At 39.3% G+C, this 18,758-nt stretch overlaps 1 long non-coding RNA gene across 1 annotated transcript in view; it reads left to right on the plus strand.

Annotated features, from left to right (window-relative positions):
* The first annotated feature begins 11,574 nt into the window (after positions 1-11,574).
* LOC129035699 (uncharacterized) overlaps positions 11,575-18,758 on the plus strand; it is a 70,288-nt gene continuing 63,104 nt past the window's right edge. Inside the window, exon 1 of the long non-coding RNA XR_008502293.1 lies at positions 11,575-11,659. This is a non-coding gene — a long non-coding RNA (uncharacterized LOC129035699). The remainder of the gene's footprint in view (positions 11,660-18,758) is intronic.

Here is an 18,758-nt window from a genome sequence, read left to right on the forward strand (position 1 = left end):
ATATATATATATCCTAAAGTCATCATGTAAGCACAGTACAATCTAGCGTCTCTGCTGTGCTGATTTTCTGATTCCAATTGTGCCTCTCCCTGCTTTATAGGCAAGCCTCAGACTGGCCTCTGATCCATTACAGGGTTCCTCTGGATGGGACACACCAGAAACTTTCAGTTCAGCCTTTCTGGGTGTAAATCTCCAACTCTTTTACCAAGATGCTTTCTTCAAGGAGAACAGAATGTACAGAAGCCTGGATGGCAACCTGGTGAGATTAACTACACAGAAAAGAGAAAAATGACATCACCTCATGGACAGATCACAAAACCCTGGCCTCAGAAGTTCTCCAAAATTTGAGGAATTCTTCAGCTTACAGCCATCTATGCTTTCCCTGACTCATGAAATTCTTCCTCTCCCATATGAATTTCTCCTGACTAACGCTAATTAAAGTAGACAAAAGACCCCCTTCCCCCACAGAGCACTGATCTGTATATTTTATGTAGGAAAATGTTTTTAAAATATTTCTGGAAAACTGAGGCTGACAGGAATGTCTGCTCACATAAAGATCTAGCTTTTAGTTATGCATAAACTTAGTCTAATATAAGAATTCATTTGGGAGGATTCTGGGAAACTGAGGCTTTCCTGGAAGGGATGATGGTTACTATGGTTTCTTGGGTATCCTTAGATGTCTTCTGCATTTGAATCACTGGCATTTTAATTCTGTGGGGACCATTGTCTGATTGCATTTCTCCTTCACCTTTCCCTGATATCTTGTACTAAACACCAATAATGCAAACTGATGAATGAAACCAAAGCAATTTGGTGGAAGAGGCAAGAAAAACCTCCACGCAAATTAAATTTGTGCTTGTAAAACGTACATTGATGAGGAAGAAACTGCTGGCTCAGAAACCTTCTTGGAGTTGTGCTGATGAAGGATGGAGTTAACCTTCCTTTAACTTTTTGAGGCCTGAAGAAAGCCTCATGACCGAGAAGTCATATTTAATTTTATTTTCTATTCAGAGCTGATACCTCCTTCTCTCTGTCTTTATTTTGCAGGCTCTCTGTTGATCTGGCACAAGTGTGCAGGTTTTTAAAAACGACGATGTTATCTGTTTACTATTCAAATGCAATTTTAAATGGTTTGGCTCAGCACATTTGAATAAAAAATCCTATTAAAGATGCAATATTCCTCTGCTACCTTTTCGCCAAGTGCATTTGCATGGCATTCCTTTCTCAATCGGAATATAATACTATATACCTGTTCAGAGTGATGTGATTTCCAGCATTGAATTTGCAGTTGTGAAACAGGCTGTTCACCTTCCTATCATGGAAATTTGGTATTCATGCATAATTTTCTTCCTTACATTTACAAAATACATTATTAGCCATGTGTTTGTACCCTTGCTCTGCTCTATAGCGTTTTCATTTGAAATCTTCCAAATTCTTATTTTTGCTCCTACCATTTGATAGAAATCACGAAATTGCTGAGTTAAGATAAGCACCCTCTCTCTTTTTTTTTTTTCTCCTAAGCATGATTGGGGATAGATAGGAATGAGAGATGAAGAAAGCAATGAAGAAAGAGCAAATTGATCATTTACTTTAAAAAGTTCTGACCACTGGCTTGATGAGAAGCATCTTTAATTTTAAATATTTTGCATCTACTTAACTGCCTAATTGCATGGTTAAATGAGCTGTAGGAGAAAGATCGCAGCTAAAACCTTGGATCAATTTCAGCCAGTTCTAGAACACTGATGGTAACACCAGGCTGTGTTTCTCCTCTGGTAATTTTGAACTTCTTCAAAGAGCCCTGTTTATTAAGCAAGGCAGACTTTCTGCTTGGGCAGCATTTCCAATTACAGAGCCTTCCCTGCAGTATCTAGAGATGGAATCAGAGACCACACACGCGCTCCGGGCAATGCCGGGCAGCCCAAAGTCGCAAGTCCGATGCTCAGCCTCACTTTCTCAGTGTGCTGCAGCCTAGGGTTGTTTCCGAGTGCATTTTGACATGTGTTCTGTGTGGTGAATAGGTGGGAGCAGGCTGCCTGCAATAATTGACCAGCCGGGATTGCCTGGGTGAAGCTCCTGGAACTCGCCCTCATCAATCGCATCCATTGAAATACAGTTACGTTGCTGCTCATAAAGACTGAGTGTGTGTATGTGTGTGTATGTGTGCATATGTGTGTGCATGTATGCTTGTATTCATGCACATATCTGTGGATACTCAGGATGCTGGTTTTTTGGAACTGGTAATTATTTAGAAATCTTGGACTAAGTCATAATGATACATTCATTAGAGGAAGAAAACCCGTCTAGGTTGCCTTGAGATATGGGGCAGACTGTGGGTGGGGGTATCCAACATTCCGTGGGTAGTAGCTGAGCAATCCCAGTTGTGCTAATTATGAGAAAAACAAATATAGTAACACAAGAAATGTATCAATAAGAATAAAACCCAGCCACCACAATGAGTGTAGCACTAAGGGGTGTGCCAAGCTGTGCTAAGTCTTCCATGAAGACAATCTCATGCAATGGCAAGAGCATAGATTATGGAGCCAGACCCTCTACATTTGAATCATGGCTTTATCATTTACTAAAGTTATGTGATTAGGCGTAAATTGATTAACCGCTTTGTGCCTCTGCCTCAGTTTCATCAACTGTAAAATGGGTATACGAATTATACCTAATTCTACCAGATCATCTGTTCTCAACTTGATGCATCTTTACTGCCTTCTAAGTCTCCCGTGTACTGTGGAGAAGCCAATAACTATGGTTCTTAGAACATCTTTTTGTGTATGGCTTTGTGTAGAGTCTGCCAAGGAGAGGCACTTGTGTGAGATTTTCCTAAAACAAGAGAAGCAGCAGCCATTATGTTTTAAGGGAGTTGGTTGCAGGCAAATGTGTGGGCAGGTAGATAACAGATTTATAATGGCTCTCAGGTAAGCCTAAGAATCACCTATGTCAGGGATGCTGGCTGAGAAGCCAGAGAGACCCTCCCAGAGGCCCTTAAGGTGTTCCATGGCCTCTGAGTGAGTGTCGACTCCCACTTGCATAGATACAGCAGCAGGCAGAAAGGTCCTGGTGGCTTCCCTGAACTTCATTGCTAAGGCTTTCCAAAAGACTGCAAACCTCTAATTTCCTGCATTAGAACTATTGATACTTAGAACATGCAAAATACCTTTTTTTTTTCTGACCAAATGCTGATGGACACACTATCACATAGGGTTGTTGTACAAATTGTGTGGGGGGTTTCAAACAAATGCTTGGACTAGTGCTTTCCACTTAAATTTGCAGCTCATAAGTGCTTGTTACTTAGTTCTTACCTCAACTTTAAGAGATGGTGGTGGGTAGGAAAGTAATGAGAGTGTAGTTTCTAGGGTCAGTGTATCTAGGTTTGGAATTTACAGTTAATTTGCTTATGAGCTACATGGTTGGACAGATTTGTACATACATCGGGGATAGAAGTAGCACTTGCTTGATATGATTGTCGAGAAGATGGAGAGTTAATAACACATAAAGCAAAAGTACCTGCTACAGAGTAAGACACTATGCTTATTAGCATGTTGACAACTTGTTCAGAAGATTGGGTTCTCAGAGATCAGGTCTCCATTCATCTCTCTGGAAGTGTGTGTGGGGTTGCTTCTGCAGACCATGCCTCAGTTTCCCATAAATGATCCCGGAATTGCCTCTTGCTGGTGTTTGCCTTCCTATCAGACTGGCCTCCAGTCTTTCCTGTTGCCACCTGCTCTGCATTCACTGGGTCTCCCAGTTGGTGAGTGGCCTTGCCCTCATGATCTGCCATTGCATGCTCCCAATTTCTGGCTCTTCTGGTCCAGCTGAGCTTCCTCCAAGTTGTCTGTGATATGTGAGACTGTCCAGGGGACAAAGAAATACTTATTGCCCATTGTCCAGTCACTGCTCCATGTAGAACCCTTTAGGGGAAATAGCTTACTGAACAAAGCAAGTTAAATGAATGTTTTCCCTAGCTGGACCTTGGGCCCCAGACTCAAGTGTAGAACTCCAATGAGCCTGGCTGTACCAGGGGGAGGATATTTTTATTTTCGTAAGGGGAGTCAGCTCATGTGACCTGGCACCAGTGCAGGCCCAAGGACAGATCCAGAATTTTGTGTCACTCTAGTCCAATCTAGGGAAAAGGCAAGTACACTTTCCACCTCATAGCCTCCTTCATGATAAATCTGGACACAGTGAATTGGTACTCAGGCTGATACAAAAAGATGGCTGAGCTTCGACTGACAGGATGTTACACCAGGACAAAGGTTGAGCCAAAACTTTAAGAAAGAAGCTTTTACAATAACCTGGCGTATCAGATCCCTTTCCAAAGGCAAAGACAGAGATTGGCATGGTGGGACATTGAGAAGTAGAATATCTGGAATCAGATAGATACAGGCTAAGATACTGGCTGAGCCACCTCCGTGAGTCTGCTAACTTTTTAATCCTTCATCTTTCTCTTTTATGAACATGCAAATCACCATATTTATTTTCAGAATTGTGTTCAGCATCTGAAAGATAATGTGAAAAAGTTGAGGGTATAGTATATGTTGAATAAATGGACTTCTTCTTCTATTTAAACAGTTTGCCCAAATACCCTCTCTGACAGCAATAACATTTTGGTTTGAGGAGTAACATATGTGTGTATACATGCTTAGAGCAGGTCCTGGGACTCCAAAAGTGCTATGTGGGTGTTAGTTAAGTAAGCATTTTAATTCCGTTATTAAAAAAATACATTTGATAATATAATATAGAGAATTCATAATGACAAATTTTAGAGGTTTAGGGATAGATCTTGAAGCCTCACTTGTGTGACAACATTAATAATGGTGCAAGCATTTCTAAATTACATTTTTTTCTAAAAATAGAAAGTTGAATAAAGTCTCCTCCAAAATGAAACCTTTGCAATTAAACTGGAAGGATTTTTGCAAATGTCACTCTCTTGCCCTAAGGCTTCCTTTGAACCAAGTCAATAATTTTAGAGATTCGTGGGTAGTTGTGGAATTTACATCATGGTATAAAAATTCAAAATGGTGGTTGGGGCACAGATGATTCTGTGCAAATCCCTGAATTTTTGTCATTTCCGATGGTGACATTTTTCAAGTGACATCCCTGTAAATACTGAATAATAATATGTTCCAGACAGAGCCCTCAGGGGACGGGAGAAGAAAATGAGAATGGAGCAGAATTAAAACTGACAAGAATGAGAGACGGCATGGAAGATAAATAGCAAAAGTGTGGCTCTGTCAGAGGAGCATGGGCTGCAGAGCTGCTCAGATGATTGCATGATTGATGGAATCAGCTGTGGAGGAAATGTCCAGTAATGTAGGAACAGATCAGTATTGAGAGATAAATCATCCCGCAATCGTACACCGCTATCTCAACACTAATGGGGTTGAAAAACAGCACAGTTTTGAGGGAAGTCTTGAGATAACTGTTTTCTAACAACCTGTTCCTGTGTATTGGCAAGAAAGTTAAATCAAACTTGGGACAGCATTGCCATGCCACAGGTGTAAGGGTGTAAGGACTGGGGGAGCAATATATTTTTACCATTGAATTGAAATTTCAGCAGCTCATGGGCTACTTGCCAATCTAAAGTCAAGGGAGCCTTTTTTCCTTGCAAATACAATTCAGATCCCAATGCCAAATTGCCACTTTGCTCTCCTATCTTCCTTTTGAATTTTCCCTGTTAATTCCCAGAGGAATATCCTGGTTGTCAGCCCATGGCAGATCTTCCTGGACATCAGGAAAAGCTTTTAAAAAAAATTTTTTTTTGAGGCAGAGTCTCGGTCTGTTGCCCAGGCTGGAGTGCAGTGGTGCGATCGTGGCTCACTGCAAACCCCACCTCCCAGGTTCAAGCGATTGTCCTGCCTCAGCCTCCCAAGTAGCTGGGATTACAGGCGCCCGCCATCATGCCCGGCTAATTTTTGTATTTTTAGTAGAGAGCGGCGGGGTAGGTGGGTGGGGGGGGGGTGTGGGTCACCATGTTGGCCAGGTTGGTCTTGAACTTCTGACCTCAGGTGATCCGCCTGCCTCAGCCTCCCAAATTGCTGGGATTATAGGCATGAGTCACCATGCCTGGCCAGGAAAAGCTTTTTTTAAAGAATGCTAACTGTGCCCTAATTTGAGCCAGTGATTATGTAGGAAGAAGAAAGTAGTGCAAGGGAGAACAATGCCATTTATTGAGTACCTACTGCATGAGTGGTAGGCATGGTGTTTAGCACATATTAGCCTCAAGAATCCCAAAGAATGCAATCAGGTGGATCAATGATGAACTGAATCTGGGAAGATGCGTTAAATAAAGGCAAAATGACAGGATAAAAACCGCAGGAGCTCATTAGTTCTCTGTTCCCGACTCTGCTTAAGCAGGGTCTGGGTGAGCATTTTTCCAAGTCGGAGAAAGCATCACCAGAGTAGGGCATCTGGAGGCCTTCGTTAGCATGAGATTCTATAGATCACAAAATATTCTTAGATTGCTGTTTGTCTCCAACAATTTAAGGGAAAATGCTTCTCAGAGACATGGAGGGGAGCTCAATGATACCTGACTTCCAATTTTAATCTGGGAGACTCTTGGGTTAGCCAAAAAGCGGATCTGATGGGACTTGAAGGAGCTAAACATAGTGGTTCTGCTACTTAATCTTTCACAACATATCCCTCTAGATTTGCATGGCCTTTTTGGCATTTAGAAATGCTGTTCATATCAAGGACTGTTGCAGTTGGACAGTACGTATTCTCTATTAATGTTTTTAGAAGTATTTTATACAGTCGACCCTTTAACTGCATGGGTCCGCTTATACGTGAGTTTTCTTCTCCTCTGCCACCCCTAAGAGAGCAAGACCAACCCCTCCTTGTCCTCCTCCTCCTCTGCACCTACTCAACATGAAAATAATGAGCCTAAAGACCATGCTTCACTTATGATGATCCACTTCCACCTAATGAACAGTAAAAATATTTTCTCTTCCTTATAATTTTAATAATATTTTCTCTATTATAAGAATACGGTATATAATACATATAACATACAAAATATATGTTAATCAGCTTTATGTTATCAGTGAGGCTTCAGGTCAACAATTGGCTATTGGTAGTTAAATTTTGGGGGACTCAAAAGTTATATGTGGATTCTTGACTGTGTGGGGTTAGTGCACCTAACCCCTGGGTCGTTCAAGGGTTGACTGCATATGTAATTTATATATATAAAAAAATACATAATTAATTTATATATAATATATAACATATATAAGTTATATATTATATATAAATTATATGTAATGTATAGCAAATATTATATATAATACAAATTCTGTATAGGTTTATATATAAATGAATTTTATTTTGTAAATCCTTCAAGTTATATATTATATATAGGTTTATATACAAATAAATTTTATTTTATAAATCCTTCCTTATATTTTATATGAATAGTAGTGTATATATAGTAGTTTTTATGCATATATACACACTATATATAATAAAGTATGTGTATATATTATATATAGTGTATATATATACACACTATATGTATAAAATACATGTATAAAATATGAGGATGAATTTATAAAATAAAATTTATTTAGGGCCAGGCGTGGTGGCTGACGCCTGTAATCCCAGCACTTTGGGAGGCCAAGGCGGGTGGATCACGAGGTCAGGAAATCGAGACCATACTGGCTAACACAGTGAAACCCCGTCTCTACTAAAAATACATAAAATTAGCCAGGCGTGGTGGCGGGTGCCTGTGATCTCAGCTACTCAGGAGGCTGAGGCAGGAGAATGGTGTGAACTTGGGAGGCGGAGCTTACAGTGAACCAAGATCACGCCACTGCACTCCAGCCTGGGTGACAGATCGAGACTCCATCTCAAAAAAAAAAAAAGAACAAGTTTACCCTCACAAAACCCTGGGAAATATGTTTTTTTCTCATTTTACAGATGAAGCTATTAAAGTCCAGGAAAAGTAAAGTCTTTGTCTAAGTTAGCATTAGAATTTGAATCAGGCTGCATTCTTCTCCCCATCTTCCCATCTGATTTCTTGTGATTCTTTCAAAGATGTGATTATTCACGTGGTCTGTGCTCCTTAATTCCCTCTACAATCTTACCCGTAATACAAAAACACCTAATGGCAACAAAAGTCTATTTCACCTGAAATACTATGAGATGATCACCCTGCTTAATTGCTTAAGGAACCCAGCTGAATATAATTTTAAGCTATTTATTATGGGAACAGACTCTGGGATTCTCTGTCACAGTTTCTGAATAGAACTTTTTCTGTGCTGAGCTAAGTTTATCCAGGCATGGAGGCAAAGAACGCAGATGTTTAATTAAAAGGAGTGGCTTAACTTTAGATTAGATCATTGTAATCTTGGGAATCTAGCCGGATTTTAACACAGTGTTATTTTTATTTGTGGATAGATATTTCTAAGGAGCTCCTGATATCTTTATAGCCTCTCCAGAACCCATTCTAATACTAAAAACATGTTAAATTCACTCTTAGAATACTGAAGCTGAAGGTAATTCTTAGAGATAATCTATTCTTGTGCCTTTATTCTACAGATGTGGAAACTGAGGCCTAAGGATGTAAAAAAATCATCAAAGGTCACACAAAAGATTGTCAAAGGTCAAATCCAACTTATCCCTATTTTCCCAGGACTTTCTCAGTTTGAAAACTGAAGCAGGGCATGCTGGCACATGCCTACAATCCCAGCACTTTGGGAGACTGAGGCTGGAGGATCGCTTGAGCCGTGGAGTTTAAGACCAGCCTGGACAATACAGTAAGACATTGTCCTCACAAAAAAATTAAAAAATTAGCTGTGTGTGGTAGTGCACACCTATGGTCCTAGCTACTTAGGAGGCTGAGGCAGGGGGATCACTTGAGCCTGGGAGGTCAAAAGGTTGAGGCTACATGGAGTCATGATCATGCCACTGCATTCTGGTCTGGACAAAAATAAAAAACAAAAAAAAACCCGGAAAGTCCTATGTCCCCGGGACTCCCTTAGTTCTGGGCAAACTGGGATGGCTGTCATCCTACCTTGCGCTCTCTCTATTTACTTATTTCACTGGCATAAATGCAAAATGGACAGATTTGGAGGAGAATTGCATGCTGCAGTTACTGATAGTATTCTAGAAACTGGACAGACCGAACCCAAATGTACTCTTTGGAGTGTCTGGCATGAGCAAACACTCAACAAACATTCATTGAATCAGTGAGTGAATGAGAATGCAAGCCACTTAAAGTAGGTGTCATCGCTAGTTCATTTTTCTCAATGTTGCTCTAATTCCCATTGAGATGGTATCAATGATTTCTTGCTTTTTAACCTGCCTACATTTTGTTCTTGAGTTCCTAGGTAAGATTAAGCTGCATGTAACCTATGGAGCTGCTGTTTTGCAGATGGTCGTTCCCAAGGTGCTTTTCACAGTGTTTTTGAATTATCTTGCCAATATTTCAGGAAAAGCAGCAAAAAGAAGGGAAAGAAAAGCTTTCATAATGAGAAATGACAGGAAAGCAGCTCCCTCATGGGGTTGTCAGGGAAAGAATTGTTGAATAATTCACATAACAAATTTGTTCATTTCTAAGCCATTTCCTGCCCCAGCTTTGGAAATCTGCAGAAAAGTTCTGGACTAGGAATTATCCAAGACCTGATTTCATTGCTGCCAAGGGATCAGTTGAAGGGACAAGCTCCTTCAGGTGGCTTGGGGAAATTACCATGGTTTGAGGTCACTTACAGAATTTTCTGGGTTGGCAGGCCCTAGGTTGCTTTTTCCTTGTGCCAGGAAAATATAGACAGGGCCAGCACCTCATAGGTCTCTGAAAATAAAATGTACTGAGTTCTCACGGGTAGCTCAGCATTAGGTATGGCAGCTGCCCCAGCAGACTTACTCATTCTTGTTTTGTTTTTTTTTTTGCAGCTGTATCTAGGCATGGGAAGGGTTAGGAACTGGTGGTGAAACTCATGTAGGTTATGAGTCCAGGTGAAAGTAATTTGGCTCTTTTTAAGGAATTTCTGCAAAAGTTTAGAGGTTGTAATTGGGAAAAGTTATATTTTTGGATAATCTGCGAAATCCCTTTATCCGTATCATCCCTGGCCTTGTTATCACAGGTCACTGAGGGTTGGCTATACTTGTTTCTTATCTGCCCCAAGAGGACCTGGGGAGGATTTATTATCTCTTGCCACTAAATCCCTGACCATATGTGTATCAATTTACCAAACAGCCTTATATGTGCTTGGGGACATCCCTCAGAGATGGTTCAGTCATGAGAGCATTTCATAAGTTTTTACTATTACAGATACTACCTCACATTTGATAAGCTTTTACCTTTATTTTTCAGGCTAATTTTATAGTTATTATATTTTTATCCACAAAACTCTTCAAGGGAAGTAAAAGTGTTATTGATGTCCCCATCCCTGACAGATAAGAAAACTAAGTAACGGAGAAATGAGGTGATTTTCCAGAAGTTATTCATGTCAGAGCTGGTCCTGAAACCCAGATCTCTTACAGAAATTCAAATATTCACCTTTTTCTACTCTTCTTTGCAAATGCCTCTACTATTACTGATTGCATGGTAAACCCTTTGGGGAAATGGGTTGGATGAAAATTCTTGCTTTGTTAGACATTCTTACTTGAAAAGTCCATCAAACTTAAACAAAGACCAGCTTATTTTGAATCTTAAAAAATGTTAAGGCTACTCAAATTAAGCTGAAGAGAGATTTGTGTTTTTTTTAGCAATTTCAGATGCCAGTCACTGTGACAAGTGCTTCTTATTCATTACCTCCACTAATGCTGGTGAGATGTTTGTACCAGCATCTGTTTTGTTTTAAGCTAGATAGTGACATATAGATGATGTCTAGGACAGTGCACAGCTACCAAAGTACAAGGTATTGTAAGTTTCTTGGTTTGAATACAAATACATATTTGTACATACATACTCAAGAGATAAGCCAGTTTAAGTAAAATTCAATAGATATTAGTTGAAAATCACTCATTGTTCTGGGCACTGAATAAAACATAATCTCTTTCCTTCAAGGAGTTTGTGGTCCAATGAAGGAAACAGGAAACTGATTAAAATATGGGTAAAAAGACTATGAGCTAGCATCCGTGTGGTAGAAATAGTCTATAAGAAGGTAGGCTTCCCAAGGGCAGGAGTCAGTATCTCCAGAATTTAGTTGCTTCTTAAAGATTTGGTGAATGAAAAAAAAAAAATGAATGGGTGAATAAATAAATGTTCTAGGGAAGCATGTAGGAAAGACAATTGAGCTGTTCTAAAAGAGTTGTGCGAAGTTTCACAGAAATTGATGGGTGAGCTTCATATTCAAAGATAAGTAAGATTTCAGTATATAAAGTTGGGAATTCTTGGCAAAGAAAAGAGCTAACAGAAATATTTGCAAGTGCACGGAGCATTTTGGAATTCAAGGGATGACAAATAGTAAGTCTTGTGGGTGGGATTTAGACAGCTGGAAGTGATGAAGTGGACGTCTAAGAGAAGAAGCTAAAGAAGTAGGAAGTACCAAACTAAGGCTTTGACTCATTTATGCCCCAGGGAGCCGTCATGTATTTATACGTAGAAAATCAGCCTCCAATTTGTGCTTTAGTAAAGCCATCTCTTGTGTCCGTGTAGGAGAGTCCTGAGGTGGAGAGGGGCTGGGATCAAGCCAACCACTCACCCACTTAAGAAGTAATGAGATCTTTAATTGCCTTTTCAGCAGTAATGGGGGTGGAAGTGGGGGAGTAAATTCCAAAATCATTAGAAAAGTAGAATGGGTTGAGTTTGTTGACTCATTAGATGTGGGTGGGGAAGAGAGGGCGAAGGTAAAGATGACTAAAGTTTCTAGTCAGGCACTTGGGTGGATACACCAAAATTGTACATTTCCATGGTCTGTGGGTTTCTGAACAACCTAACAATTTTACACCCTCCTAACTAGATGGAAAACTCTTAAATTAGAAGTGCAATTTCAATCCCAAATTCGTAAGTACTTTCTCATACAGATTTGTTATCTTAGATTTCTTTTAGCATATTGAAAAAAAGGTCAAGATGATGGCTCTTTTCATTCTCGGAAGAAAGCAGAGATGATCGTAATTTTTGCTTTGACATTCGCACTGTTGAGGCATGCCTCGTAACTAGCTTTTAGGGCTTCAATAAGTAACACAGTGACCAGAAACTCTAAGATGGGATTTAGAAGTTTCCAAATGATACCCAATTAAAAAGTGTTCCAGGCAAAAAAGCAGCAAACCTTGCTTTGAAAGGTACTCACAGTTCCATTTCCCTGACATGAGGAGGGAGCTGCAACTCTGGGCTGATGGTTAATGCTAAAAGCATTCAACTGCAGCTGTAATTACTGAGAAGCAAACTATGAACCAGAATCAGGATTATTAGTAATTACTTCCTATGAATCAGGGCATGATGGGTTCATGGCTTTCTGTCAACTGTTTTGCTTGAGGCACACGGATATCTAGAGTGTCAAACTTAAAAAAGTTCAGCACAAAGGAATAGATTAGGGAAGAAATTACCTCAATGAGCTACATGAAAATGTAAAATTAGATCTGTCTAAGGACAGTTGGTTGATAACTTTGCTTCTTATCATGAAGGTTACGCTGAGTAAACCAGAAACTCAGGGTCATAAAACTTTGTTAGGATCAACTTTAGAGTTAATTTCTTTTAGTCATTTTACTGAGGAAACTGAAGCCCAGAGTAGGCAAGAAAGTTGCCCATGGTTACACAGCTGGTCAGTGATAACACTGAGACAAAGTGGTAGTCATTCTAGGTTGAAGGTGCAGGCCTTATCCAAAATGGTTTATCCAATTGTAATTCGTTGACTGTACATTTCGATGCATAGGTATGTGAGTCTTGCTGGCATAATTTCTTTTTTTTAATTGTAAAAAACACATGAGATCTACCCTCTTAACAAATTTGTAAGTGGATAGTACAGTATTACAGTATTTACTATATGTGGATTTTTTTTTTAGATGGAGTTTTGCTCTTGTGGCCCAGGGTAGAGTGCAGTGGCATGATCTCTATTCACTGCAACTTCCGCCTCCTGGGTTCAGATGATTCTCCTGCCTCAGCCTCCTGAGTAGCTGGGATTACAGGCACCTGCCACCATGCCCGGCTAATTTTTGTATTTTTAGTAGAGATGGGGTTTCACCATGTTGGCCAGGCTAGTCTCAAACTCCTGACCTCAAGTGATCTGCCCGCCTCAGCCTCCCAAAGTGCTGGGATTACAGGCGTGAGCCACCACGCCAGGCCTATATATGCATTGTTGTACAGCAGATCTCCACAACTTTTTGTCTTGCATGACTAAAACTGTATTAATAAATAATACCTCACTTTCCCCATCCACAGCAGGGCAGCCATCATTCTACTTTCTGCTTCTATGAGTTTGACTACTTTAGATACTTCATGTAAGTGGAAAATTGAAGTATTTGTCCTTCTGTGACTGGTTTATTTCACTTAGCATAATGTTCTCAAAGTTTATCCATGCTGAAACAAATCATGGGATTTTCTTTTAAAAGACTAAGTAATATTCCATTGTGTATATATATCACATATTTCTTTATCCATTCATCTGTTGACAGACATTTAGGTTGTTTCCCATCTTGATTGGTGTGAATAATGCCACAATGAACATGGGAGTTCAAATATCTCTTTGAGATCCTGCTTTAAATTATTTTGGATACATACCTAGAAATGAGACAGATGGATCATATGGTATTCTTATTTTCAGATTTTTCTAAGAACTTCTGTACTATTTTCCATAGAGTGCCTGTATCCTTCTCCCCAATGGTGTGCAAGGGTTCCAATCTCTCTACATCCTCATTACCTCACCAATACTTGATATTTTCTGGTTTTTGGGTTTTTTTTTTTTTTTAAATAATGACCATCCTAACAGATGTGAGGGATATGATGATATCTCATTGTATGTTTTTTTTTTTGAGATAGAGTTTCACTCTGTTGTACAGGCTGGAGTTCAGTGGTGTGATCTTGGGTCACTGTAATCTCTGCCTCCCAGGTTCAAGTGATTCTCCTGCCTCAGCCTCCTGAGTAGCTGGGATTACAGGTGCCCGCCACCATGTCTGGCTAATTTTTAGTAGAGATGGGGTTTCATTATGTTGGCCAGGCTTGTTTCAAACTCCTGACCTCAAATGATCCACCTGCCTCGGCCTCCCAAAGTGCTGGGATTACAGGTGTGAGCCACAGTGCCCGGCCTCATTGTGGTTTTGATTTGAATTTCCCTGATAGTTAGTGAGGCTGAGCATCTTTTCGTATACCTAGTGGCCATTTGCATGGCTCCTTCAAAGAAATGTCTATTTAATTAAGCTCTTTGCCCATTTTTAAATTGAGTTACTTATTTTGCAATTGGTTGTAGGAGTTTCTTATATATTTTAGAAATTAACCCCTTATCAGATATATGATTTGGAAATATTTTTTTCCAATTCATAGGTTGCTTTTCATCCTGTTGATTGTTTTATTTGCTATGCAGAAAGTTTTAAGGTTTTCAAAGTCATCCCTTTTGTCTATTTTTGCTTTTGTGTCCTGTGCTTTTGATGTTATATTCAAGAAATCATGGGAAAAAAAGTTATAGTGCTCTTCTCTTATGTTTTCTTGTAGTTGTTGTATAGTTTCAGATTTTACATTTAATTTTATAGTGAATTTTGAGTTGACTTTTGTGTGTGGTGTAAAATAAAGGTTCTATTTTATTCTTTTACAACTAAATGTGCAGTTTTCCCAGCACCATCTGTTGGAGAGATGTATTTCCCCATGATGTATTCTTGGCATCCTTGTTGAAGATAAGTTGACTAAATGTGCATAAGTTTATTTCTAGGGTATTTTTCCTGTTCCATTAATCTATAGGTTCATCTCTATGCCAGTACTATACTGTTTTGATTACTGTGGCTTTGTGATATAATTTGAAGTCAGGAAGTACGAGACTTCCAGCTTTGCTCTTTCTCACAGTTGTTTTGGCTTTTGGGGGGTACTTTGTGGTTCCCTATAGATATTAGGGTTATTATTTCTCTTTATGTGAAAAAGTCTGGGATTTTGATAGGAATTGCATTGAATCTATAAGATCACTTTGGGTAATGTGCACATTACAGTACTGAATCTTTCAATTCATGAACATGAGATGTCTTTTCATTTATTTGTGTCTTCTTTAATTTCATTCACCAGTGTTTTGCAGCATTCAGTGTACCAGTCTCTGGCCAACTTAGTTAAATTTATTTCAAACTATTTTTTTGATGTTATTATAAATGGGATTATTTTCCTTAACTTCTTTTTTTGGATTGTTAATTTTTAGGGTATAGAACCATAACCAACTTTTTATGTTAATTTTGAAACCTGCCACCTTGTTGAATTTGTTTATTCAACAGGATTTTTTTTTTTCAGAAACTAAAAGAACTTTAGGATTTTCTACATATACATCTGCAAACAGAGATAATTTTACTTATTCTTTTCTTGATTTGGGTAAGTTTAATTTATTTTTCTTGACAAATTTCTCTAGCTAGGACTTCCAGTTCCATGGCGAGTAAAAGTGGTGAGATTGGACATCCTTGGCTTGTTTCTGATCTTAGAGGAAAACTTTCAGTTCTTCACCTTTGAGTTTGGTGCTAGCTCCATTTTTTCTTTTTCATATATGATCTTGATCATGTTGAGGTAATTTTCTTCTACTCCTTGTTTGTTGAGTGTTTTTATTATAAAGTGGTGCTGAATTTTGTCAAATGCTTTTTTGGTGTCTATTGAGATGATCGTATGATTTTTATTCTTCTGTTAATGTGACATATCATATAGATAGATTAATACATTGAGCCATGCTTGCATCTCAGGGATAAATCCTGCTTGAATGTGATATATAATAGTTTCAATTTGTTGTTCAATTAAGTTTGGTAGTGTTTTGTTGAAGATTTAAAAATTTATATGTATCAGAGATATTGGTTACAGCTTTCTTTTTTTATAGTGTCTGTCTGGCTTTGGTATTAGGATAATGTTGACTGCACAAAATGAGTTTGGAAGTATTCCCTCCTTTTCAATTTTTTGGAAGAGTTTGAGAAAGATTGACATTAGTTCTTCTTTAAAAGTTTGGTAGAATTGACCAGCAAAGCCCTCTAGTCTTGAGCTTTTCTTTTCTGGGAGGTTTTTGAATGTGGATTCAATCTTCTTTTTCATCACTAGTACATTCAGATTTTCTATTTTTTTAATGATTCACTCTTGATACTTGTATGTCTTTAGGAATTTATCCATTTCTTCTTGGTTATCTGTAAGTCTCCTAGGCTTTCTTCATGCTTTTTATTCTTTTGTCTTTTTACTCCTCTTACTGAATAATTTCAAATGACTTTTCTTCAAGTTCACTGATTTTTTTTCTTCTGCTTCATCAAGTCTGCTGTTGGACCACTCTAGTAAATGTTTTGGTTCAATTATTGTGTTTTTCAGCACCAGAATTTCTAATTGACTTTTTTCTATGTTTCCTTTTTTTGCTGAAGTTCTAATTTTGATTTTTTCTGAGCTCACTAAGCATCTTTATGGCTGTTATTTTTTGATTCTTTGTCAAGTATCTTACAGGCTTTCATTTCTTCAGGGTTGGTTTCCATAGATTTATTTTGATTCTTTGATTGGGCCATGCTTTCCTATTTCTTCATGTGCCTTGTAACTTTGTGCTGGGATTTGCACATTAAAAAAAAGACAGTCACTTATTTCAGTCTTTATAGAATGGCTTTAGACAGGGAAAGACCTTTCCTATTCAGCCTGGCTAAAGATTCCAGAGGCCTCTCAAACTTTTTCTGTGGATGCATCTTTTCTGGATTTGTTCAAGTACATTCTCAATTAGAGGCATTTGCCAGCTTTTCTTCTTTTTTTCAGGACCTCTTAATTTCTTGCATCTTTGATCTCTCTTTGTGGTATTTCAGGGTCTCTGACTTTTAAGCAAGCCACCCAGTTCTTTTTCATTTGCAGTGATCTTCTGTGATCTGGAGTATGCTGGGTCACATCAGCACTCTGAGACAAGAGAGACAGAAACCAGTCCTTCAGGCAACACCTAAAAATCCTGCACATTGGATGCATATTTTAGTCTTCTCCTGCTTCCTCCAAGGAGAAGCCAGAAATGGACAGTTTTCCTCCAATTGCACTACATCGAGCTATGGGGCTCAATGGCAAGTGAGGGGTTGTGGCAAGTGGGTGCCACAAATTTTCTTACTGACTTCGATGCAGTTGGTTTTGCCCTGACCTGGGGTGCAGGGGCCTCTCAGTTTCTACGGATTTCTTACAAAGGGAATTGGTCCATGTGTGGTTGAACTGGTTTCTCTGTGGGGAAAGGGAACATCCTGGACTTTCTATTCTGTTATCTTGCTTATGTCATCTGCCTCTCCGCTCTTTAAAATGAGAAATAATTACTCCTTTGTTAATAATATTCTTTAAAAAAACTTTAAATGCTATTCAAGTGCAGTAGTGAGAATGGGGAACAGAGTAGAACAAGGAGTTTGATCTGTGACTGACTGAATTAACTGAGATAGCTCACTGCCTTCAGAAAAGTCTGCCCACTGCATTGCTAAGAGGAGTGGCTCTCTACTATTCTCTTTGTACTACTTGTCTTGGGTCGGGTTCCCCCAAAAGCAGGTGGGGATTTGAATCACATAACTTATTTTGAACATGGTGCCAAGAAACACTAGAGGAGGAATGAGGAAATGAGGTGGAAAAGGAAAAAGAACCAATATAGTAAGTGTTAATGAGCAGGTTACCCCTGTGGGCAACTATGGGTAATTTCTGACAAGCACCTCTGAGAGACAGTGCAGAATATGCCTCAGTTGGTTCCACCCAAGGGGTAAAGTAGCCTGGGGTATTATTCTCCAACTTTCATCATTAAAAGCACTGCCCCTGGAAATGGTATATTCCTTGTCCTTCTGGCCTACACCACTCCTGGGCTGAGTCCTCTAAATCCAGTAGGGGAGAAGTCATAGGTGCTTGTCTTAGGCAGCAATCAACGTTCAAAGAATTGTGAGTTCAGAGGGAACATGGATAATACCCTGCCAGTGTCTGCTCTTCTGGGCTGGCTGTTGCAAATGGCATGCATTTGGATCCAGTAATCCCATATCACCAGATGCTAGAACAGTATCCAGGAAGAATTTGAGGTATTCTAGGAAATTTTAGAAGGTTAGGCAGAGAGAGAGTTTTGGAATTGAGAGCGCAAGCATTTCTTTGGAGAAATCACTAGAGCTTGGTGGAGTTATGGATTCACATATTCCCTGCATTAAGTTCCAAAGATTATAGGTTGCATTGAATGAGAGTCCCACGAAAACCAGAACTGAGAACAGAAAGATTGCTTGTGGAATGGCTTTGGCTCACAGCAGTATTAGCACTCTCCAGCATTACCACTCTCGTCTAAGCCACTATTTTCCTCCCAGCTTATTGCCATAGTGTCCTCAATGGTCTCCTTGCTTTTCCTGCAAACCCCCAATCCCTCTTTGCCTCTCTACCCTGCCCAGTTATTCTCTACACAGTAGCCAGAGGGGCTATCTAGCACTAAGTCAGATTATGTTGTTCATTTGCTTATAATGTACCAGTGGCTTTCCATTTCACTCAGAGAAAATACTCCAAGGTCCTTTCAATGGTTTACAAGTCTCTGTATAATCAGCCTCTGCCTCCTCGCCTCTGAGGTGACTTAGCCCCAGCTCCGGTGGCTTCTTTGCTGTCCCAAGACCACACCATGTGTATTCTCTCCTTGGAGCCTTTCCACTTGCTGTTTCCTCTCCCTGGAATGCTCTTTCCCACACCCACATGGATTGCTTTCTTA

The sequence above is a fragment of the Pongo pygmaeus genome, chromosome 3, assembly GCF_028885625.2.
Source record: "Pongo pygmaeus isolate AG05252 chromosome 3, NHGRI_mPonPyg2-v2.0_pri, whole genome shotgun sequence".
Classification (NCBI taxonomy): Eukaryota; Metazoa; Chordata; class Mammalia; order Primates; family Hominidae; genus Pongo; species Pongo pygmaeus.